The sequence below is a fragment of the Mercurialis annua genome, linkage group LG3, assembly GCF_937616625.2.
Source record: "Mercurialis annua linkage group LG3, ddMerAnnu1.2, whole genome shotgun sequence".
In the NCBI taxonomy this organism is placed as follows: domain Eukaryota; kingdom Viridiplantae; phylum Streptophyta; class Magnoliopsida; order Malpighiales; family Euphorbiaceae; genus Mercurialis; species Mercurialis annua.
Window position 1 is genome coordinate 29,442,461 of NC_065572.1, and position 26,855 is coordinate 29,469,315.

Here is a 26,855-nt window from a genome sequence, read left to right on the forward strand (position 1 = left end):
TCCAATTGTTTCACCTTTTTAGCAATTTAAGCAAAACGTTTACAGACATTACAAAACAAATCCAAGCGTTTCACCTTTTTAGCAATTTAAGCAAAACGTTTACAAACGTTACGAACAAATCAAAGCGTTTCACCTTTTCAGCAATATAAGCCAAGCGTTTACAAAAATTACGAAACAAATCCAAGCGTTTCACCCTCTTAGAAATGTAAGCCAAACGTTTACAAGCGATACGAAACAAATCCAAGCGTTTCACCTTTTTAGCAATTAAGCCAAACGTTTACAAACATTACAAAACAAATCCAAGCGTTTCACCTTTTAAGCAATTTAAGCCAAATGTTTGCAAACGTTACAAAACAAATCCAAGCGTTTCACCTTTTTAGCATTTTAAGCCAAACGTTTACAAACATTACCAAACAAATCCAATCGTTTCACTTTTTTAGCAATTTAAGCCAAACTTTTACAAACATTACGAAACAAAACCAAGCGTTTCACTTTTTTAGCAATTTAAGCCAAACTTTTACAAACATTACAAAACAAAACCAAGCGTTTCACCTTTTTAGCAAATTAAGCAAAACGTTTACAAACGTTACGAAACAAATCCAAGTGTTTCACCTTTTTAGCAATTTAAGCCAAACGTTTAGAAACATTACGAAACAAATCCAAGCGTTTCACCTTTTTAGCAATGTAAGCCAAACGTTTACAAACGTTACGAAACAAATCCAAGCGTTTTACCTTTTTAGGAATTTAAGCCGAACGTTTACAAACGTTACGAAATAAATCCGAACGTTTGACCTTTTTAGCGATTTAAGCCAAATGTTCACTAACGATACGAAACAAATCCAAATATTTCACCTTTTTAGCAATTTAAGCCAAACCCTTACAAACGTTACGAAACAAATCCAAATGTTTCACCTTTTTAGCAATTTAAGCCAAGTGTTTACAAACGTTATGAAATAAAACCAAACGTTTAAAACATTATGAAACAATTTAAAACGTTTCACATTTTTAGCAGTTTAAGCCAATCGTTTACAAACGTTACGAAACAAAACCAAGCGTTTCACCTTTTTAGCAATTTAAGCCAAACGTTTACAAACATTACAAAACAAATCCAATTGTTTCACCTTTTTAGCAATTTAAGCAAAACGTTTACAAACATTACAAAACAAATCCAAGCGTTTCACCTTTTTAGCAATTTAAGCAAAACGTTTACAAACGTTACGAACAAATCAAAGCGTTTCACCTTTTCAGCAATATAAGCCAAGCGTTTACAAAAATTACGAAACAAATCCAAGCGTTTCACCCTTTTAGAAATGTAAGCCAAACGTTTACAAACGATACGAAACAAATCCAAGCGTTTCACCTTTATAGCAATTAAGCCAAACGTTTACAAACATTACAAAACAAATCCAAGCGTTTCACCTTTTAAGCAATTTAAGCCAAATGTTTGCAAACGTTACGAAACAAATCCAAGCGTTTCACCTTTTTAGCATTTTAAGCCAAACGTTTACAAACATTACCAAACAAATCCAATCATTTCACTTTTTTTAGCAATTTAAGCCTAACTTTTACAAACATTACGAAACAAAACCAAGCGTTTCACCTTTTTAGCAAATTAAGCAAAACGTTTACAAACGTTACGAAACAAATCCAAGTGTTTCACCTTTTTAGTAATTTAAGCCAAACGTTTACAAACATTACGAAACAAATCCAAGCGTTTCACCTTTTTAGCAATGTAAGCCAAACGTTTACAAACGTTACGAAACAAATCCAAGCGTTTTACCTTTTTAGGAATTTAAGCCGAACGTTTACAAACGTTACGAAATAAATCCGAACGTTTGACCTTTTTAGCGATTTAAGCCAAATGTTCACTAACGATACGAAACAAATCCAAATATTTCACCTTTTTAGCAATTTAAGCCAAACCCTTACAAACGTTACGAAACAAATCCAAATGTTTCACCTTTTTAGCAATTTAAGCCAAGCGTTTACAAACGTTATGAAATAAAACCAAACGTTTAAAACATTATGAAACAAATTAAAACGTTTCACATTTTTAGCAGTTTAAGCCAATCGTTTACAAACGTTACGAAACAAAACCAAGCGTTTCACCTTTTTAGCAATTTAAGCCAAACGTTTACAAACATTACAAAACAAATCCAATTGTTTCACCTTTTTAGCAATTTAAGCAAAACGTTTACAAACATTACAAAACAAATCCAAGCGTTTCACCTTTTTAGCAATTTAAGCAAAACGTTTACAAACGTTACGAACAAATCAAAGAATTCACCTTTTCAGCAATATAAGCCAAGCGTTTACAAAAATTACGAAACAAATCCAAGCGTTTCACCCTTTTAGAAATGTAAGCCAAACGTTTACAAACGATACGAAACAAATCCAAGCGTTTCACCTTTTTAGCAATTAAGCCACACGTTTACAAACATTACAAAACAAATCCAAGCGTTTCACCTTTTAAGCAATTTAAGCCAAATGTTTGCAAACGTTACGAAACAAATCCAAGCGTTTCACCTTTTTAGCATTTTAAGCCAAACGTTTACAAACATTACCAAACAAATCCAATCATTTCACTTTTTTTAGCAATTTAAGCCTAACTTTTACAAACATTACGAAACAAAACCAAGCGTTTCACCTTTTTAGCAATTTAAGCCAAGCGTTTACAAACGTTATGAAATAAAACCAAACGTTTAAAACATTATGAAACAAAATAAAAACGTTTCACATTTTTAGCAGTTTAAGCCAATCGTTTACAAACGTTACGAAACAAAACCAAGCGTTTCACCTTTTTAGCAATTTAAGCCAAACGTTTACAAACATTACAAAACAAATCCAATTGTTTCACCTTTTTAGCAATTTAAGCAAAACGTTTACAAACATTACAAAACAAATCCAAGCGTTTCACCTTTTTAGCAATTTAAGCAAAACGTTTACAAACGTTACGAACAAATCAAAGCGTTTCACCTTTTCAGCAATATAAGCCAAGCGTTTACAAAAATTACGAAACAAATCCAAGCGTTTCACCCTTTTAGAAATGTAAGCCAAACGTTTACAAACGATACGAAACAAATCCAAGCGTTTCACCTTTTTAGCAATTAAGCCAAACGTTTACAAACATTACAAAACAAATCCAAGCGTTTCACCTTTTAAGCAATTTAAGCCAAATGTTTGCAAATGTTACGAAACAAATCCAAGCGTTTCACCTTTTTAGCATTTTAAGCCAAACGTTTACAAACATTACCAAACAAATCCAATCGTTTCACTTTTTTAGCAATTTAAGCCAAACTTTTACAAACATTACGAAACAAAACCAAGCGTTTCACTTTTTTAGCAATTTAAGCCAAACTTTTACAAACATTACGAAACAAAACCAAGCGTTTCACCTTTTTAGAAAATTAAGCAAAACGTTTACAAACGTTACGAAACAAATCCAAGTGTTTCACCTTTTTAGCAATTTAAGCCAAACGTTTACAAACATTACGAAACAAATCCAAGCGTTTCACCTTTTTAGCAATGTAAGCCAAACGTTTACAAACGTTACGAAACAAATCCAAGCGTTTTACCTTTTTAGGAATTTAAGCCGAACGTTTACAAACGTTACGAAATAAATCCGAACGTTTGACCTTTTTAGCGATTTAAGCCAAACGTTCACTAACGATACGAAACAAATCCAAATATTTCACCTTTTTAGCAATTTAAGCCAAACCCTTACAAACGTTACGAAACAAATCCAAATGTTTCACCTTTTTAGCAATTTAAGCCAAGCGTTTACAAACGTTATGAAATAAAACCAAACGTTTAAAACATTATGAAACAAATTAAAACGTTTCACATTTTTAGAAGTTTAAGCCAATCGTTTACAAACGTTACGAAACAAAACCAAGCGTTTCACCTTTTTAGCAATTTAAGCCAAACGTTTACAAACATTACAAAACAAATCCAATTGTTTCACCTTTTTAGCAATTTAAGCAAAACGTTTACAAACATTACAAAACAAATCCAAGCGTTTCACCTTTTTAGCAATTTAAGCAAAACGTTTACAAACGTTACGAACAAATCAAAGAATTCACCTTTTCAGCAATATAAGCCAAGCGTTTACAAAAATTACGAAACAAATCCAAGCGTTTCACCCTTTTAGAAATGTAAGCCAAACGTTTACAAACGATACGAAACAAATCCAAGCGTTTCACCTTTTTAGCAATTAAGCCAAACGTTTACAAACATTACAAAACAAATCCAAGCGTTTCACCTTTTAAGCAATTTAAGCCAAATGTTTGAAAACGTTACGAAACAAATCCAAGCGTTTCACCTTTTTAGCATTTTAAGCCAAACGTTTACAAACATTACCAAACAAATCCAATCATTTCACTTTTTTTAGCAATTTAAGCCTAACTTTTACAAACATTACGAAACAAAACCAAGCGTTTCACCTTTTTAGCAATTTAAGCAAAACGTTTACAAACGTTACGAAACAAATCCAAGCGTTTCACCTCTTTAGCAATTTAAGCCAAACGTTTACAAACATTACGAAACAAATCCAAGCGTTTCACCTTTTTAGCAATTTAAGCCAAACGTTTACAAACGTTACGAAACAAATCCAAGCGTTTTACCTTTTTAGGAATTTAAGCCGAACGTTTACAAACGTTACGAAATAAATCCGAACGTTTGACCTTTTTAGCGATTTAAGCCAAATGTTCACTAACGATACGAAACAAATCCAAATATTTCACCTTTTTAGCAATTTAAGCCAAACCCTTACAAACGTTACGAAACAAATCCAAATGTTTCACCTTTTTAGCAATTTAAGCCAAGCGTTTACAAACGTTATGAAATAAAACCAAACGTTTAAAACATTATGAAACAAATTAAAACGTTTCACATTTTTAGCAATTTAAGCCAATCGTTTACAAACGTTACGAAACAAAACCAAGCGTTTCACCTTTTTAGCAATTTAAGCCAAACGTTTACAAACATTACAAAACAAATCCAATTGTTTCACCTTTTTAGCAATTTAAGCAAAACGTTTACAAACATTACAAAACAAATCCAAGCGTTTCACCTTTTTAGCAATTTAAGCAAAACGTTTACAAACGTTACGAACAAATCAAAGAATTCACCTTTTCAGCAATATAAGCCAAGCGTTTACAAAAATTACGAAACAAATCCAAGCGTTTCACCCTTTTAGAAATGTAAGCCAAACGTTTACAAACGATACGAAACAAATCCAAGCGTTTCACCTTTTTAGCAATTAAGCCAAACGTTTACAAACATTACAAAACAAATCCAAGCGTTTCACCTTTTAAGCAATTTAAGCCAAATGTTTGCAAACGTTACGAAACAAATCCAAGCGTTTCACCTTTTTAGCATTTTAAGCCAAACGTTTACAAACATTACCAAACAAATCCAATCATTTCACTTTTTTTAGCAATTTAAGCCTAACTTTTACAAACATTACGAAACAAAACCAAGCGTTTCACCTTTTTAGCAATTTAAGCCAAGCGTTTACAAACGTTATGAAATAAAACCAAACGTTTAAAACATTATGAAACAAAATAAAAACGTTTCACATTTTTAGCAGTTTAAGCCAATCGTTTACAAACGTTACGAAACAAAACCAAGCGTTTCACCTTTTTAGCAATTTAAGCCAAACGTTTACAAACATTACAAAACAAATCCAATTGTTTCACCTTTTTAGCAATTTAAGCAAAACGTTTACAAACATTACAAAACAAATCCAAGCGTTTCACCTTTTTAGCAATTTAAGCAAAACGTTTACAAACGTTACGAACAAATCAAAGCGTTTCACCTTTTCAGCAATATAAGCCAAGCGTTTACAAAAATTACGAAACAAATCCAAGCGTTTCACCCTTTTAGAAATGTAAGCCAAACGTTTACAAACGATACGAAACAAATCCAAGCGTTTCACCTTTTTAGCAATTAAGCCAAACGTTTACAAACATTACAAAACAAATCCAAGCGTTTCACCTTTTAAGCAATTTAAGCCAAATGTTTGCAAATGTTACGAAACAAATCCAAGCGTTTCACCTTTTTAGCATTTTAAGCCAAACGTTTACAAACATTACCAAACAAATCCAATCGTTTCACTTTTTTAGCAATTTAAGCCAAACTTTTACAAACATTACGAAACAAAACCAAGCGTTTCACTTTTTTAGCAATTTAAGCCAAACTTTTACAAACATTACGAAACAAAACCAAGCGTTTCACCTTTTTAGAAAATTAAGCAAAACGTTTACAAACGTTACGAAACAAATCCAAGTGTTTCACCTTTTTAGCAATTTAAGCCAAACGTTTACAAACATTACGAAACAAATCCAAGCGTTTCACCTTTTTAGCAATTTAAGCCAAACGTTTACAAACGTTACGAAACAAATCCAAGCGTTTTACCTTTTTAGGAATTTAAGCCGAACGTTTACAAACGTTACGAAATAAATCCGAACGTTTGACCTTTTTAGCGATTTAAGCCAAACGTTCACTAACGATACGAAACAAATCCAAATATTTCACCTTTTTAGCAATTTAAGCCAAACCCTTACAAACGTTACGAAACAAATCCAAATGTTTCACCTTTTTAGCAATTTAAGCCAAGCGTTTACAAACGTTATGAAATAAAACCAAACGTTTAAAACATTATGAAACAAATTAAAACGTTTCACATTTTTAGAAGTTTAAGCCAATCGTTTACAAACGTTACGAAACAAAACCAAGCGTTTCACCTTTTTAGCAATTTAAGCCAAACGTTTACAAACATTACAAAACAAATCCAATTGTTTCACCTTTTTAGCAATTTAAGCAAAACGTTTACAAACATTACAAAACAAATCCAAGCGTTTCACCTTTTTAGCAATTTAAGCAAAACGTTTACAAACGTTACGAACAAATCAAAGAATTCACCTTTTCAGCAATATAAGCCAAGCGTTTACAAAAATTACGAAACAAATCCAAGCGTTTCACCCTTTTAGAAATGTAAGCCAAACGTTTACAAACGATACGAAACAAATCCAAGCGTTTCACCTTTTTAGCAATTAAGCCAAACGTTTACAAACATTACAAAACAAATCCAAGCGTTTCACCTTTTAAGCAATTTAAGCCAAATGTTTGAAAACGTTACGAAACAAATCCAAGCGTTTCACCTTTTTAGCATTTTAAGCCAAACGTTTACAAACATTACCAAACAAATCCAATCATTTCACTTTTTTTAGCAATTTAAGCCTAACTTTTACAAACATTACGAAACAAAACCAAGCGTTTCACCTTTTTAGCAATTTAAGCCAAACGTTTACAAACGTTACGAAACAAATCCAAGCGTTTCACCTCTTTAGCAATTTAAGCCAAACGTTTACAAACATTACGAAACAAATCCAAGCGTTTCACCTTTTTAGCGATTGAAGCCAAACGTTTACAAACGTTACGAAACAAATCCAAGCGTTTTACCTTTTTAGGAATTTAAGCCGAACGTTTACAAACGTTACGAAATAAATCCGAACGTTTGACCTTTTTAGCGATTTAAGCCAAATGTTCACTAACGATACGAAACAAATCCAAATATTTCACCTTTTTAGCAATTTAAGCCAAACCCTTACAAACGTTACGAAACAAATCCAAATGTTTCACCTTTTTAGCAATTTAAGCCAAGCGTTTACAAACGTTATGAAATAAAACCAAACGTTTAAAACATTATGAAACAAATTAAAACGTTTCACATTTTTAGCAGTTTAAGCCAATCGTTTACAAACGTTACGAAACAAAACCAAGCGTTTCACCTTTTTAGCAATTTAAGCCAAACGTTTACAAACATTACAAAACAAATCCAATTGTTTCACCTTTTTAGCAATTTAAGCAAAACGTTTACAAACATTACAAAACAAATCCAAGCGTTTCACCTTTTTAGCAATTTAAGCAAAACGTTTACAAACGTTACGAACAAATCAAAGCATTTCACCTTTTCAGCAATATAAGCCAAGCGTTTACAAAAATTACGAAACAAATCCAAGCGTTTCACCCTTTTAGAAATGTAAGCCAAACGTTTACAAACGATACGAAACAAATCCAAGCGTTTCACCTTTTTAGCAATTAAGCCAAACGTTTACAAACATTACAAAACAAATCCAAGCGTTTCACCTTTTAAGCAATTTAAGCCAAATGTTTGCAAACGTTACGAAACAAATCCAAGTGTTTCACCTTTTTAGCATTTTAAGCCAAACGTTTACAAACATTACCAAACAAATCCAATCGTTTCACTTTTTTTAGCAATTTAAGCCTAACTTTTACAAACATTACGAAACAAAACCAAGCGTTTCACCTTTTTAGCAAATTAAGCAAAACGTTTACAAACGTTACGAAACAAATCCAAGCGTTTCACCTTTTTAGCAATTTAAGCCAAACGTTTACAAACATTACGAAACAAATCCAAGCGTTTCACTTTTTTAGCAATGTAAGCCAAACGTTTACAAACGTTACGAAACAAATCCAAGCGTTTTACCTTTTTAGGAATTTAAGTCAAACGTTTACAAACATTACGAAACAAATCCAAGCGTTTCACCTTTTTAGCAATGTAAGCCAAACGTTTACAAACGTTACGAAACAAATCCAAGCGTTTTACCTTTTTAGGAATTTAAGCCAAATGTTTCCAAACGTTACGAAATAAATCCGAACGTTTGACCTTTTTAGCGATTTAAGCCGAACGTTCACTAACGATACGAAACAAATCCAAATATTTCACCTTTTTAGGAATTTAAGCCAAACCCTTACAAACGTTACGAAACAAATCCAAATGTTTCACCTTTTTAGCAATTTAAGCCAAGCGTTTACAAACATTATGAAATAAAACCAAACGTTTAAAACGTTATGAAACAAATTAAAACGTGAAAAAGCGAATCGTTTACAAACGTTACGAAACAAAACCAAGCGTTTCACCTTTTTAGCAATTTAAGCCAAACGTTTACAAACATTACAAAACAAATCCAATTGTTTCAGCTTTTTAGCAATTTAAGCAAAACGTTTACAAACATTACAAAACAAATCCAAGCGTTTCACCTTTTTAGCAATTTAAGCCAAATGTTTACAAACGTTACAAAACAAATCCAAGCGTTGCACCTTTTTAGCATTTTAAGCCAAACGTTTACAAACATTACAAAAAAAATCCAAGCGTTTCACCTTTTTAGCAATTTAAGCAAAACGTTTACAAACGTTACGAAACAAATCCAAGTGTTTCACCTTTTCAGCAATATAAGCCAAGCGTTTACAAAAATTACGAAAGAAATCCAAGGGTTTCACCCTTTTAGAAATGTAAGCCAAACGTTTACAAACGTTACGAAACAAATCCAAGCGTTTCACCTTTTTAGCAATTAAGCCAAACGTTTACAAACATTACAAACAAATCCAAGCGTTTCACCTTTTTAGCAATTTAAGCCAAATGTTTGCAAACGTTACGAAACAAATCCAAGCGTTTCACCTTTTTAGCATTTTAAGCCAAACGTTTACAAACATTACCAAACAAATCCAATCGTTTCACTTGTTTAGCAATTTAAGCCAAACTTTTACAAACATTACGAAACAAAACCAAGCGTTTCACCTTTTTAGCAAATTAAGCAAAACGTTTACAAACGTTACGAAACAAATCCAAGCGTTTCATCTTTTTAGCAATTTAATCCAGACGTTTACAAACTTTACGAAACAAATCCAAGCGTTTCACCTTTTTAGCAATGTAAGCCAAACGTTTACAAACGTTACGAAACAAATCCAAGCGTTTCACCTTTTTAGCAATTTAAGCCAGACGTTTACAAACTTTACGAAACAAATCCAAGCGTTTCACTTTTTTAGCAATGTAAGCCAAACGTTTACAAACGTTACGAAACAAATCCAAGCGTTTTACCTTTTTAGGAATTTAAGCCAAACGTTTATAAACGTTACGAAATAAATCCGAACGTTTGACCTTTTTAGCGATTAAAGCCAAACGTTCACAAACGATACGAAACAAATCCAAATATTTCACCTTTTTCGCAATTTAAGCCAAACCCTTACAAACGTTACGAAACAAATCCAAATGTTTCACCTTTTTAGCAATTTAAGCCAAGCGTTTACAAACGTTATGAAATAAAACAAAACGTTTAAAACATTATGAAACAAATTAAAACGTTTCACATTTTTAGCAGTTTAAGCCAATCGTTTACAAACGTTACGAAACAAAACCAAGCGTTTCATCTTTTTAGCAATTTAAGCCAAACGTTTACAAACATTACAAAACAAATCCAATTGTTTCACCTTTTTAGCAATTTAAGCAAAACGTTTACAAACATTACAAAACAAATCCAAGCGTTTCACCTTTTTAGCAATTTAAGCAAAACGTTTACAAACGTTACGAACAAATCAAAGCGTTTCACCTTTTCAGCAATATAAGCCAAGCGTTTACAAAAATTACGAAACAAATCCAAGCGTTTCACCCTTTTAGAAATGTAAGCCAAACGTTTACAAACGATACGAAACAAATCCAAGCGTTTCACCTTTTTAGCAATTAAGCCAAACGTTTACAAACATTACGAAACAAATCCAAGCGTTTCACCTTTTAAGCAATTTATGCCAAATGTTTGCAAACGTTACGAAACAAATCCATGCGTTTCACCTTTTTAGCATTTTAAGCCAAACGTTTACAAACATTACCAAACAAATCCAATCATTTCACTTTTTTTAGCAATTTAAGCCTAACTTTTACAAACATTACGAAACAAAACCAAGCGTTTCACCTTTTTAGCAAATTAAGCAAAACGTTTACAAACGTTACGAAACAAATCCAAGCGTTTCACCTTTTTAGCAATTTAAGCCAAACGTTTACAAACATTACGAAACAAATCCAAGCGTTTCACCTTTTTAGCAATGTAAGCCAAACGTTTACAAACGTTACGAAACAAATCCAAGCGTTTTACCTTTTTAGGAATTTAAGCCGAACGTTTACAAACGTTACGAAATAAATCCGAACGTTTGACCTTTTTAGCGATTTAAGCCAAATGTTCACTAACGATACGAAACAAATCCAAATATTTCACCTTTTTAGCAATTTAAGCCAAACCCTTACAAACGTTACGAAACAAATCCAAATGTTTCACCTTTTTAGCAATTTAAGCCAAGCGTTTACAAACGTTATGAAATAAAACCAAACATTTAAAACATTATGAAACAAATTAAAACGTTTCACATTTTTAGCAGTTTAAGCCAATCGTTTACAAACGTTACGAAACAAAACCAAGCGTTTCACCTTTTTAGCAATTTAAGCCAAACGTTTACAAACATTACAAAACAAATCCAATTGTTTCACCTTTTTAGCAATTTAAGCAAAACGTTTACAAACATTACAAAACAAATCCAAGCGTTTCACCTTTTTAGCAATTTAAGCAAAACGTTTACAAACGTTACGAACAAATCAAAGCGTTTCACCTTTTCAGCAATATAAGCCAAGCGTTTACAAAAATTACGAAACAAATCCAAGCGTTTCACCCTTTTAGAAATGTAAGCCAAACGTTTACAAACGATACGAAACAAATCCAAGCGTTTCACCTTTTTAGCAATTAAGCCAAACGTTTACAAACATTACAAAACAAATCCAAGCGTTTCACCTTTTATGCAATTTAAGCCAAATGTTTGCAAACGTTACGAAACAAATCCAAGTGTTTCACCTTTTTAGCATTTTAAGCCAAACGTTTACAAACATTACCAAACAAATCCAATCGTTTCACTTTTTTTAGCAATTTAAGCCTAACTTTTACAAACATTACGAAACAAAACCAAGCGTTTCACCTTTTTAGCAAATTAAGCAAAACGTTTACAAACGTTACGAAACAAATCCAAGCGTTTCACCTTTTTAGCAATTTAAGCCAAACGTTTACAAACATTACGAAACAAATCCAAGCGTTTCACTTTTTTAGCAATGTAAGCCAAACGTTTACAAACGTTACGAAACAAATCCAAGCGTTTTACCTTTTTAGGAATTTAAGCCAAACGTTTACAAACATTACGAAACAAATCCAAGCGTTTCACCTTTTTAGCAATGTAAGCCAAACGTTTACAAACGCTACGAAACAAATCCAAGCGTTTTACCTTTTTAGGAATTTAAGCCAAATGTTTCCAAACGTTACGAAATAAATCCGAACGTTTGACCTTTTTAGCGATTTAAGCCGAACGTTCACTAACGATACGAAACAAATCCAAATATTTCACCTTTTTAGGAATTTAAGCCAAACCCTTACAAACGTTACGAAACAAATCCAAATGTTTCACCTTTTTAGCAATTTAAGCCAAGCGTTTACAAACATTATGAAATAAAACCAAACGTTTAAAACGTTATGAAACAAATTAAAACGTGAAAAAGCCAATCGTTTACAAACGTTACGAAACAAAACCAAGCGTTTCACCTTTTTAGCAATTTAAGCCAAACGTTTACAAACATTACAAAACAAATCCAATTGTTTCAGCTTTTTAGCAATTTAAGCAAAACGTTTACAAACATTACAAAACAAATCCAAGCGTTTCACCTTTTTAGCAATTTAAGCCAAATGTTTACAAACGTTACAAAATAAATCCAAGCGTTGCACCTTTTTAGCATTTTAAGCCAAACGTTTACAAACATTACAAAAAAAATCCAAGCGTTTCACCTTTTTAGCAATTTAAGCAAAACGTTTACAAACGTTACGAAACAAATCCAAGTGTTTCACCTTTTCAGCAATATAAGCCAAGCGTTTACAAAAATTACGAAAGAAATCCAAGGGTTTCACCCTTTTAGAAATGTAAGCCAAACGTTTACAAACGTTACGAAACAAATCCAAGCGTTTCACCTTTTTAGCAATTAAGCCAAACGATTACAAACATTACAAACAAATCCAAGCGTTTCACCTTTTTAGCAATTTAAGCCAAATGTTTGCAAACGTTACGAAACAAATCCAAGCGTTTCACCTTTTTAGCATTTTAAGCCAAACGTTTACAAACATTACCAAACAAATCCAATCGTTTCACTTGTTTAGCAATTTAAGCCAAACTTTTACAAACATTACGAAACAAAACCAAGCGTTTCACCTTTTTAGCAAATTAAGCAAAACGTTTACAAACGTTACGAAACAAATCCAAGCGTTTCATCTTTTTAGCAATTTAATCCAGACGTTTACAAACTTTACGAAACAAATCCAAGCGTTTCACCTTTTTAGCAATGTAAGCCAAACGTTTACAAACGTTACGAAACAAATCCAAGCGTTTCACCTTTTTAGCAATTTAAGCCAGACGTTTACAAACTTTACGAAACAAATCCAAGCGTTTCACCTTTTTAGCAATGTAAGCCAAACGTTTACAAACGTTACGAAACAAATCCAAGCGTTTTACCTTTTTAGGAATTTAAGCCAAACGTTTATAAACGTTACGAAATAAATCCGAACGTTTGACCTTTTTAGCGATTAAAGCCAAACGTTCACAAACGATACGAAACAAATCCAAATATTTCACCTTTTTCGCAATTTAAGCCAAACCCTTACAAACGTTACGAAACAAATCCAAATGTTTCACCTTTTTAGCAATTTAAGCCAAGCGTTTACAAACGTTATGAAATAAAACCAAACGTTTAAAACATTATGAAACAAATTAAAACGTTTCACATTTTTAGCAGTTTAAGCCAATCGTTTACAAACGTTACGAAACAAAACCAAGCGTTTCACCTTTTTAGCAATTTAAGCCAAACGTTTACAAACATTACAAAACAAATCCAATTGTTTCACCTTTTTAGCAATTTAAGCAAAACGTTTACAAACATTACAAAACAAATCCAAGCGTTTCACCTTTTTAGCAATTTAAGCAAAACGTTTACAAACGTTACGAACAAATCAAAGCGTTTCACCTTTTCAGCAATATAAGCCAAGCGTTTACAAAAATTACGAAACAAATCCAAGCGTTTCACCCTTTTAGAAATGTAAGCCAAACGTTTACAAACGATACGAAACAAATCCAAGCGTTTCACCTTTTTAGCAATTAAGCCAAACGTTTACAAACATTACAAAACAAATCCAAGCGTTTCACCTTTTAAGCAATTTATGCCAAATGTTTGCAAACGTTACGAAACAAATCCATGCGTTTCACCTTTTTAGCATTTTAAGCCAAACGTTTACAAACATTACCAAACAAATCCAATCATTTCACTTTTTTTAGCAATTTAAGCCTAACTTTTACAAACATTACGAAACAAAACCAAGCGTTTCACCTTTTTAGCAAATTAAGCAAAACATTTACAAACGTTACGAAACAAATCCAAGTGTTTCACCTTTTTAGTAATTTAAGCCAAACGTTTACAAACATTACGAAACAAATCCAAGCGTTTCACCTTTTTAGCAATGTAAGCCAAACGTTTACAAACGTTACGAAACAAATCCAAGCGTTTTACCTTTTTAGGAATTTAAGCCGAACGTTTACAAACGTTACGAAATAAATCCGAACGTTTGACCTTTTTAGCGATTTAAGCCAAATGTTCACTAACGATACGAAACAAATCCAAATATTTCACCTTTTTAGCAATTTAAGCCATACCCTTACAAACGTTACGAAACAAATCCAAATGTTTCACCTTTTTAGCAATTTAAGCCAAGCGTTTACAAACGTTATGAAATAAAACCAAACGTTTAAAACATTATGAAACAAATTAAAATGTTTCACATTTTTAGCAGTTTAAGCCAATCGTTTACAAACGTTACGAAACAAAAGCAAGCGTTTCACCTTTTTAGCAATTTAAGCCAAACGTTTACAAACATTACAAAACAAATCCAATTGTTTCACCTTTTTAGCAATTTAAGCAAAACGTTTACAAACATTACAAAACAAATCCAAGCGTTTCACCTTTTTAGCAATTTAAGCAAAACGTTTACAAACGTTACGAACAAATCAAAGAATTCACCTTTTCAGCAATATAAGCCAAGCGTTTACAAAAATTACGAAACAAATCCAAGCGTTTCACCCTTTTAGAAATGTAAGCCAAACGTTTACAAACGATACGAAACAAATCCAAGCGTTTCACCTTTTTAGCAATTAAGCAAAACGTTTACAAACATTACAAAACAAATCCAAGCGTTTCACCTTTTAAGCAATTTAAGCCAAATGTTTGCAAACGTTACGAAACAAATCCAAGCGTTTCACCTTTTTAGCATTTTAAGCCAAACGTTTACAAACATTACCAAACAAATCCAATCATTTCACTTTTTTTTAGCAATTTAAGCCTAACTTTTACAAACATTACGAAACAAAACCAAGCGTTTCACCTTTTTAGCAAATTAAGCAAAACGTTTACAAACGTTACGAAACAAATCCAAGCGTTTCACCTTTTTAGCAATTTAAGCCAAACGTTTACAAACATTACGAAACAAATCCAAGCGTTTCACCTTTTTAGCAATGTAAGCCAAACGTTTACAAACGTTACGAAACAAATCCAAGCGTTTTACCTTTTTAGGAATTTAAGCCGAACGTTTACAAACGTTACGAAATAAATCCGAACGTTTGACCTTTTTAGCGATTTAAGCCAAATGTTCACTAACGATACGAAACAAATCCAAATATTTCACCTTTTTAGCAATTTAAGCCAAACCCTTACAAACGTTACGAAACAAATCCAAATGTTTCACCTTTTTAGCAATTTAAGCCAAGCGTTTACAAGCGTTATGAAATAAAACCAAACGTTTAAAACATTATGAAACAAATTAAAACGTTTCACATTTTTAGCAGTTTAAGCCAATCGTTTACAAACGTTACGAAACAAAACCAAGCGTTTCACCTTTTTAGCAATTTAAGCCAAACGTTTACAAACATTACAAAACAAATCCAATTGTTTCACCTTTTTAGCAATTTAAGCAAAACGTTTACAAACATTACAAAACAAATCCAAGCGTTTCACCTTTTTAGCAATTTAAGCAAAACGTTTACAAACGTTACGAACAAATCAAAGCGTTTCACCTTTTCAGCAATATAAGCCAAGCGTTTACAAAAATTACGAAACAAATCCAAGCGTTTCACCCTTTTAGAAATGTAAGCCAAACGTTTACAAACAATACGAAACAAATCCAAGTGTTTCACCTTTTTAGCAATTAAGCCAAACGTTTACAAACATTACAAAACAAATCCAAGCGTTTCACCTTTTAAGCAATTTAAGCCAAATGTTTGCAAACGTTACGAAACAAATCCAAGCGTTTCACCTTTTTAGCATTTTAATCCAAACGTTTACAAACATTACCAAACAAATCCAATCGTTTCACTTTTTTTAGCAATTTAAGCCTAACTTTTACAAACATTACGAAACAAAACCAAGCGTTTCACCTTTTTAGCAAATTAAGCAAAACGTTTACAAACGTTACGAAACAAATCCAAGCGTTTCACCTTTTTAGCAATTTAAGCCAAACGTTTACAAACATTACGAAACAAATCCAAGCGTTTCACCTTTTTAGCAATGTAAGCCAAACGTTTACAAACGTTACGAAACAAATCCAAGCGTTTTACCTTTTTAGGAATTTAAGCCAAACGTTTACAAACATTACGAAACAAATCCAAGCGTTTCACCTTTTTAGCAATGTAAGCCAAACGTTTACAAACGTTACGAAACAAATCCAAGCGTTTTACCTTTTTAGGAATTTAAGCCAAATGTTTCCAAACGTTACGAAATAAATCCGAACGTTTGACCTTTTTAGCGATTTAAGCCGAACGTTCACTAACGATACGAAACAAATCCAAATATTTCACCTTTTTAGGAATTTAAGCCAAACCCTTACAAACGTTACGAAACAAATCCAAATGTTTCACCTTTTTAGCAATTTAAGCCAAGCGTTTACAAACATTATGAAATAAAACCAAACGTTTAAAACGTTATGAAACAAATTAAAACGTGAAAAAGCCAATCGTTTACAAACGTTACGAAACAAAACCAAGCGTTTCACCTTTTTAGCAATTTAAGCCAAACGTTTACAAATATTACAAAACAAATCCAATTGTTTCAGCTTTTTAGCAATTTAAGCAAAACGTTTACAAACATAACAAAACAAATCCAAGCGTTTCACCTTTTTAGCAATTTAAGCCAAATGTTTACAAACGTTACAAAACAAATCCAAGCGTTGCACCTTTTTAGCATTTTAAGCCAAACGTTTACAAACATTACAAAAAAAATCCAAGCGTTTCACCTTTTTAGCAATTTAAGCAAAACGTTTACAAACGTTACGAAACAAATCCAAGTGTTTCACCTTTTCAGCAATATAAGCCAAGCGTTTACAAAAATTACGAAAGAAATCCAAGGGTTTCACCCTTTTAGAAATGTAAGCCAAACGTTTACAAACGTTACGAAACAAATCCAAGCGTTTCACCTTTTTAGCAATTAAGCCAAACGTTTACAAACATTACAAAACAAATCCAAGCGTTTCACCTTTTTAGCAATTTAAGCCAAATGTTTGCAAACGTTACGAAACAAATCCAAGCGTTTCACCTTTTTAGCATTTTAAGCCAAACGTTTACAAACATTACCAAACAAATCCAATCGTTTCACTTGTTTAGCAATTTAAGCCAAACTTTTACAAACATTACGAAACAAAACCAAGCGTTTCACCTTTTTAGCAAATTAAGCAAAACGTTTACAAACGTTACGAAACAAATCCAAGCGTTTCATCTTTTTAGCAATTTAATCCAGACGTTTACAAACTTTACGAAACAAATCCAAGCGTTTCACCTTTTTAGCAATGTAAGCCAAACGTTTACAAACGTTACGAAACAAATCCAAGCGTTTCACCTTTTTAGCAATTTAAGCCAGACGTTTACAAACTTTACGAAACAAATCCAAGCGTTTCACCTTTTTAGCAATGTAAGCCAAACGTTTACAAACGTTACGAAACAAATCCAAGCGTTTTACCTTTTTAGGAATTTAAGCCAAACGTTTATAAACGTTACGAAATAAATCCGAACGTTTGACCTTTTTAGCGATTAAAGCCAAACGTTCACAAACGATACGAAACAAATCCAAATATTTCACCTTTTTCGCAATTTAAGCCAAACCCTTACAAACGTTACGAAATAAATCCAAATGTTTCACCCTTTTAGCAATTTAAGCCAAGCGTTTACAAACGTTATGAAATAAAACCAAACGTTTAAAACGTTATGAAACAAATTAAAACGTTTCACATTTTTGGCGGTTTAAGCCAATCGTTTACAAACGTTTCGAAACAAAACCAAGCGTTTCACCTTTTTAGCTTAAGCCAAACGTTTACAAACATTACAAAACAAATCCAATTGTTTCACCTTTTCAATAATTTAAGCCAAATGTTTACAAACGTTACGAAACAAATCCATTTCACCTTTTTTGCAATGTAAACAAAATGTCTACAAACATTTCAAAACAAATTCAAGCGTTTCACCTTTTTAGCAATTTAAGCCAAATGTTTACAAACGTTACGAAACAAATCCAAGCGTTTAACCTTTTTAGACATTTTAGCCAAACGTTTACAAACATTACAAAACAAATCCAAGCGTTTCACCTTTTTAGCAATTTAAGCCAAAAGTTTACAAACATTACGAAACAAATCCAAGAGTTTCACCTTTTTAGCAATTTAAGCCAAACTTTTATAAACGTTACGAAACAAATCCAAACGTTTCACCTTTTTAGCAATATAAGTCAAACATTTTCAAACGTTACGAAACAAATTCAAACGTTTCACCTTTTTATCTATTTAAGCCAAACATTTACGATGGTTTGGAAACAAATCCAAATGTTTCACCTTTTTAGCAATTTAAGCCAAATGTTTACAAACGTTACGAAACAAATTCAAACATTTCACCTTTTTAGAAATTTATGCCAAATGTTTACAAAGGTTACAAACAAATCCAAGCGTTTCACCTTTTTATTGATTTTAACGAAATGTTTACAAATGTTAGCGATTTAAGCGAAATGTTTAAAAACTTACGAAACAAATACAAACGTTTCCCCTTTTAGCGATTTAAGCCAAACTTTTTCAAACGTTATGAAAGAAATCCAAATGTTTCACCTTTTTAGCGATTTAAGCCAGATGTTTACAAACGTTACAAAACAAAACCAAATGTTTCACCTTTTTAGCAATTTAAGCCAAAAGTTTACAATTGTTACGAAACAAAACCAAACGTTTAAAACGTTATGAAACAAATTAAAACGTTTCACATTTTTAGCGATTTAAGCCAAACATTTACAAACGTTACGAAACAAAACCAAGCGTTTCACCTTTTTAGCAATTTAAGCCAAATGTTTACAAACATTATGAAACAAATCCAAGTGTTTCACCTTTTTAGCAATTTAAGCCAAACGTTTACCAACGTTACAAAACAAATCCAAACGTTTCACCTTTTTAGAAATTTAAGCCAAAGGTGTATAAACGTTACGAAACAAATCCAAACGTTTCACCTTTTCAGCGATTTAAGCCAAACATTTACAATGCTTTTGAAACAAATCCAAAAGTTTCACCTATTTAGAAATTGAAGCCAAAAGTTATAAAAGAAATCCAAGCGTTTCACCTTTTTAATAATTTAAGCCAAACGTTTACAAATGGTACGAAACAAATCCAATCGTTTCACCTTTTTAGCAATTTAAGCGAAATGTTTACAAACATTACGAAACAAATCCAAACGTTTCACCTTTTTAGCAATTTAAGCAAAACGTTTGCAAACATTACAAAACAAATCCAAGCGTTTCACCTTTTTAGCAATTTAAGCAAAATGTTTACAAACGTTACGAAACAAATCCAAGCGTTGCACCTTTTTAGCATTTTAAGCCAAACGTTTACAAACATTACAAAACAAATCCAAGCATTTCACCTTTTTAGCAATTTAAGCCAAACCTTTACAAACATTAAAAAAAACTAAGCGTTTCACCTTTTTAGCAATTTAAGCAAAACGTTTACAAACGTTACGAAACAAATCCAAGCTTTTCACCTTTTCAGCAATATAAGCCAAGCGTTTACAAAAATTACGAAACAAATCCAAGCGTTTCACCCTTTTAGCAATGTAAGCCAAACGTTTACAAACGTTACGAAACAAATCCAAAAATTTCACCTTTTTAGCAATTAAGCCAAACGTTTACAAACATTACAAAACAAATCCAAGCGTTTCACCTTTTTAGCAATTTAAGCCAAATGTTTGCAAACGTTACGAAACAAATCCAAGCGTTTCACCTTTTTAGCATTTTAAGCCAAACGTTTACAAACATTACCAAACAAATCCAATCGTTTCACTTTTTTAGCAATTTAAGCCAAACTTTTACAAACATTACGAAACAAAACCAAGCGTTTCACCTTTTTAGCAAATTAAGCAAAACGTTTACAAACGTTACAAAACAAATCCAAGCGTTTCACCTTTTTAGCAATTTAAGCCAAACGTTTACAAACATTACGAAACAAATCCAAGCGTTTCACCTTTTTAGCAATGTAAGCCAAACGTTTACAAACGTTACGAAACAAATCCAAGCGTTTTACCTTTTTAGGAATTTAAGCCAAACGTTTACAAACGTTACGAAATAAATCCGAACGTTTGACCTTTTTAGCAATTTAAGCCAAACGTTCAGAAACGATACAAAACAATTCCAAATATTTCACCTTTTTAGCAATTTAAGCCAAACCCTTACAAACGTTACGAAACAAATCCAAATGTTTCACCTTTTTAGCGATTTAAGCCAAACGTTTACAAACGTTACGAAACAAAACCAAATGTTTCACCTTTTTAGCGATTTAAGCCAAACGTTTACAAATGTTACAAAACAAATCCAAACGTTTCACCTTTTTAGCGATTTAAGGCAAACGTTTTCAAACGTTACGAAATAAATCCAAACGTTTCACCTTTTTAGCGATTTAAGCCAAACGTTTACAAACGTTACAAAACAAATCCAAACGTTTCACCTTTTTAGCGGTTTAAGCCAATCGTTTACAAATGTTACGAAACAAAACCAAGCGTTTCACCTTTTTAGCAATTTAAGCCAAACGTTTACAAACATTACAAAACAAATCCAATTGTTTCACCTTTTTAACAATTTAAGCCAAATGTTTACAAACGTTACGAAACAAATCCAAGCATTTCACCTTTTTTGCAATGTAAACAAAATGTCTACAAACATTTCAAAACAAATCCAAGCGTTTCACCTTTTTAGCAATTTAAGCCAAATGTTTACAAACGTTATGAAACAAATCCAAGTGTTTAACCTTTTTAGACATTTTAGCCAAATGTTTACAAACATTACAAAACAAATCCAAGCGTTTCACCTTTTTAGCAATTTAAGCCAATAGTTTACAAACATTACGAGACAAATCAAAGAGTTTCACCTTTTTAGCAATTTAAGCCAAACTTTTATAAACGTTACGAAACAAATCCAAACGTTTCACCTTTATAGCGATTTAAGTCAAACATTTTCAAACGTTACGAAACAAATCCAAACGTTTCACCTTTTTATCTATTAAAGCCAAACATTTACGATGGTTTGGAAACAAATCCAAATGTTTCACCTTTTTAGCAATTTAAGCCAAATGTTTACAAACGTTATGAAACAAATCCAAGCGTTTAACCTTTTTAGACATTTTAGCCAAATGTTTACAAACATTACAAAACAAATCCAAGCGTTTCACCTTTTTAGCAATTTAAGCCAAAAGTTTACAAACATTACGAAACAAATCCAAGAGTTTCACCTTTTTAGCAATTTAAGCCAAACTTTTATAAACGTTACGAAACAAATCCAAACGTTTCACCTTTTTAGCGATTTAAGTCAAACATTTTCAAACGTTACGAAACAAATCCAAACGTTTCACCTTTTTATCTATTAAAGCCAAACATTTACGATGGTTTGGAAACAAATCCAAATGTTTCACCTTTTTAGCAATTTAAGCCAAATGTTTACAAATGTTACGAAACAAATTCAAACATTTCACCTTTTTAGCAATTTAAGCCAAACGTTTGCAAACGTTACAAACAAATCCAAGCGTTTCACCTTTTTAGTAATTTTAGCGAAATGTTTACAAATGTTACCAAATAATTCCAAACGTTTCCCCTTTATAGCGATATAAGCCAAACGTTTACAAACGTTACGAAACAAATCCAAACGTTTCCCCTTTTTAGCGATTTAAGCCAAACATTTACAAACAATATTAAACAAATCTAAACGTTTCTCCTTTTTAACAATTTAAGCCAATTGTTTATAAACGTTACGAAACAAATCCAAACATTTCGCCTTTTTAGCAATTTAAGCCAAACGTTTACGAACATTGCGGAAAAAATTCAAACGTTTCCCCATTTTATCGATTTAAACCGAACGTTTAAAACGTCACGGAACAAATCCAAACGTTTCACATTTTTGGCGATTTAAGCCAAACGTTTAAAACGTTGCGAAACAAATCCAAACGTTGCGAAACAAATCCAAACGTTTCACCTTTTTAGCAATTTATGCAAAACGTTTACAAATATTACGAAACAAAATCGAAGTGTTTCATCTTTTTAGCGATTGAAGCCAAATGTTTACAAACATTACGAAACAAATTCAAACGTTTCACATTTTTAGCAATTTAAGCCAAACATTTACAATGCTTTTGAAACAAATCCAAAAGTTTCACCTATTTATAAATTTAAGCCAAAAGTTATAAAACAAATCCAAGCGTTTCACCTTTTTAATAATTTAAGCCAAACGTTTACAAATGGTACGAAACAAATCCAATCGTTTCACCTTTTTAGCAATTTAAGCGAAATGTTTACAAACATTACGAAACAAATCCAAACGTTCCACCTTTTAGCGATTTAAGCGAAATGTTTAAAAACATTAAGAAACAAATCGAAATGTTTCACCTTTTTAGCAATTTAAGCAAAACGTTTACAAACATTACAAAACAAATCCAAGCGTTTCACCTTTTTAGCAATTTAAGCCAAATGTTTACAAACGTTACGAAACAAATCCACGCGTTGCACCTTTTTAGCATTTTAAGCCAAACGTTTACAAACATTACAAAACAAATCCAAGCGTTTCACCTTTTTAGCAATTTAAGCCAAACCTTTACAAACATTAAAAAAAACCAAGCGTTTCACCTTTTTAGCAATTTAATCAAAACGTTTGCAAACGTTACGAAACAAATCCAAGCGTTTCACCTTTTCAGCAATATAAGCCAAGCGTTTACAAAAATTACGAAACAAATCCAAGTGTTTCACCCTTTTAGCAATGTAAGCCAAACGTTTACAAACGTTACGAAACAAATCCAAGCGTTTCACCTTTTTAGCAATTAAGCCAAACGTTTACAAACATTACAAAACAAATCCAAGCGTCTCACCTTTTTAGCAATTTAAGCCAAATGTTTGCAAACGTTACGAAACAAATCCAAGCGTTTCACCTTTTTAGCATTTTAAGCCAAACGTTTACAAACATTACCAAACAAATCCAATCATTTCACTTTTTTTTGCAATTTAAGCCAATCTTTTACAAACATTACGAAACAAAACCAAGCGTTTCACTTTTTTAGCAAATTAAGCAAAACGTTTACAAACGTTACGAAATAAATCCAAGCGTTTCACCTTTTTAGCAATTTAAGCCAAACGTTTACAAACATTACGAAACAAATCCAAGCGTTTCACCTTTTTAGCAATGTAAGCCAAACGTTTACAAACGTTACGAAACAAATCCAAGCGTTTTACCTTTTTAGGAATTTAAGCCAAACGTTTACAAACGTTACGAAATAAATCCGAACGTTTGACCTTTTTAGCGATTTAAGCCAAACGTTCACAAACGATACGAAACAAATCCAAATATTTCACCTTTTTAGCAATTTAAGCCAAACCCTTACAAAAGTTACGAAACAAATCCAAATGTTTCACCTTTTTAGCGATTTAAGCCAAACGTTTACAAATGTTACGAAAAAAAACTAAATGTTTCACTTTTTTAGCGATATAAGCCAAACGTTTACAAACGTTACGAAACAATCCAAACGTTTCACCTTTTTAGCGATTTTAGCCAAACTTTTACAAACGTTACAAAACAAATCCAAATGTTTTACATTTTTTGCAATTTAAGCCAAGCGTTTACAAACGTTATGAAATAAAACCAAACGTTTAAAACATTATGAAACAAATTAAAACGTTTCACATTTTTAGCGGTTTAAGCCAATCGTTTACAAACGTTACGAAACAAAACCAAGCGTTTAACCTTTTTAACAATTTAAGCCAAACGTTTACAAACATTACAAAACAAATCCAATTGTTTCACCTTTTTAACAATTTAAGCCAAATGTTTACAAACGTTACGAAACAAATCCAAGCATTTCACCTTTTTTGCAATGTAAACAAAATGTCTACAAACATTTCAAAACAAATCCAAGCGTTTCACCTTTTTAGCAATTTAAGCCAAATATTTACAAACGTTATGAAACAAATCCAAGCGTTTAACCTTTTTAGACATTTTAGCCAAACTTTTACAAACATTACAAAACAAATCCAAGCGTTTCACCTTTTTAGCAATTTAAGCCAAAAGTTTACAAACATTACGAAACAAATCCAAGAGTTTCACCTTTTTAACAATTTAAGCCAAATTTTTATAAACGTTACGAAACAAATCCAAACGTTTCACCTTTTTGGCGATTTAAGTCAAACATTTTCAAACGTTAAGAAACAAATTCAAACGTTTCACCTGTTTATCTATTTAAGCCAAACATTTACGATGGTTTGGAAACAAATCCAAATGTTTCACCTTTTTAGCAATTGAAGCCAAATGTTTACAAAAGTTACGAAACAAATTCAAGCATTTCACCTTTTTAGCAATTTAAGCCAAACGTTTACAAACATTACAAACAAATCCAAGCGTTTCACCTTTTTAGTAATTTTAGCGAAATGTTTACAAATGTTACCAAATAAATCCAAATGTTTCCCCTTTATAGCGATATAAGCCAAACGTTTACAAACGTTACGAAACAAATCCAAACGTTTCCCCTTTTTAGCGATATAAGCCAAACGTTTACAAACATTACTAAACAAATCCAAACGTTTCTCCTTTTTAGCAATTTAAGCCAAACGTTTATAAACGTTATGAAACAAATCCAAACATTTCGCCATTTTAGCAATTTAAGCCAAACATTTACGAACATTGCGAAAAAATTTCAAACGTTTCCCCATTTTATCGATTTAAGCCGAACGTTTAATACGTCACGAAACAAATCCAAACGTTTCACATTTTTGGCGATTTAAGCCAAACGTTTAAAACGTTGCGAAACAAATCCAAACGTTTCACCTTTTTAGCAATTTATGCAAAACGTTTACAAACATTACGAAACAAAATCGAAGTGTTTCATCTTTTTAGCGATTGAAGCCAAATGTTTACAAACGTTACGAAACAAATTCAAACGTTTCACATTTTTAGCAATTTAAGCCAAACGTTTACAAATATTACGAAAGAAATCCAAATATTTCACCTTTTTAGCAATTTAAGCCAAACGTTTATAAACGATACGAAACAAATCCAAAAATTTCGCCATTTTAGCAATTTAAGCCAAATGTTTACGAACATTGCGAAAAAATTTCAAACGTTTCCCATTTTATCGATTTAAGCCGAATGTTTAAAACGTCACGAAACAAATCCAAACGTTTCACATTTTTGGCGATTTAAGCCAAACGTTTAAAACGTTGCGAAACAAATCCAAACGTTCCACCTTTTTAGCAATTTATGCAAAACGTTTACAAATATTACGAAACAAAATCGAAGTGTTTCATCTTTTTAGCGATTGAAGCCAAATGTTTACAAACATTACGAAACAAATTCAAACGTTTCACATTTTTAGCAATTTAAGCCAAACATTTACAATGCTTTTGAAACAAATCCAAAAGTTTCACCTATTTATAAATTTAAGCCAAAAGTTATAAAACAAATCCAAGCGTTTCACCTTTTTAATAATTTAAGCGAAACGTTTACAAATGGTACGAAACAAATCCAATCGTTTCACCTTTTTAGCAATTTAAGCGAAATGTTTACAAACATTACGAAACAAATCCAAACGTTCCACCTTTTAGCGATTTAAGCGAAATGTTTAAAAACATTAAGAAACAAATCTAAATGTTTCACCTTTTTAGCAATTTAAGCAAAACGTTTACAAACATTACAAAACAAATTCAAGCGTTTCACCTTTTTAGCAATTTAAGCCAAATGTTTACAAACGTTACGAAACAAATCCAAGCGTTGCACCTTTTTAGCATTTTAAGCCAAACGTTTACAAACATTACAAAACAAATCCAAGCGTTTTACCTTTTTAGCAATTTAAGCCAAACCTTTACAAACATTAAAAAAAACCAAGCGTTTCACCTTTTTAGCAATTTAAGCAAAACGTTTACAAACGTTACGAAATAAATCCAAGCGTTTCACCTTTTCAGCAATATAAGCCAAGCGTTTACAAAAATTACGAAACAAATCCAAGTGTTTCACCCTTTTAGCAATGTAAGCCAAACGTTTACAAACGTTACGAAACAAATCCAAGCGTTTCACCTTTTTAGCAATTAAGCCAAACGTTTACAAACATTACAAAACAAATCCAAGTGTTTCACCTCTTTAGCAATTTAAGCCAAATGTTTGCAAACGTTACGAAACAAATCCAAGCGTTTCACCTTTTTAGCATTTTAAGCCAAACGTTTACAAACATTACCAAACAAATCCAATCGTTTCACTTTTTTAGCAATTTAAGCCAATCTTTTACAAACATTACGAAACAAAACCAAGCGTTTCACCTTTTTAGCAAATTAAGCAAAACGTTTACAAACGTTACGAAACAAATCCAAGCGTTTCACCTTTTTAGCAATTTAAGCCAAACGTTTAC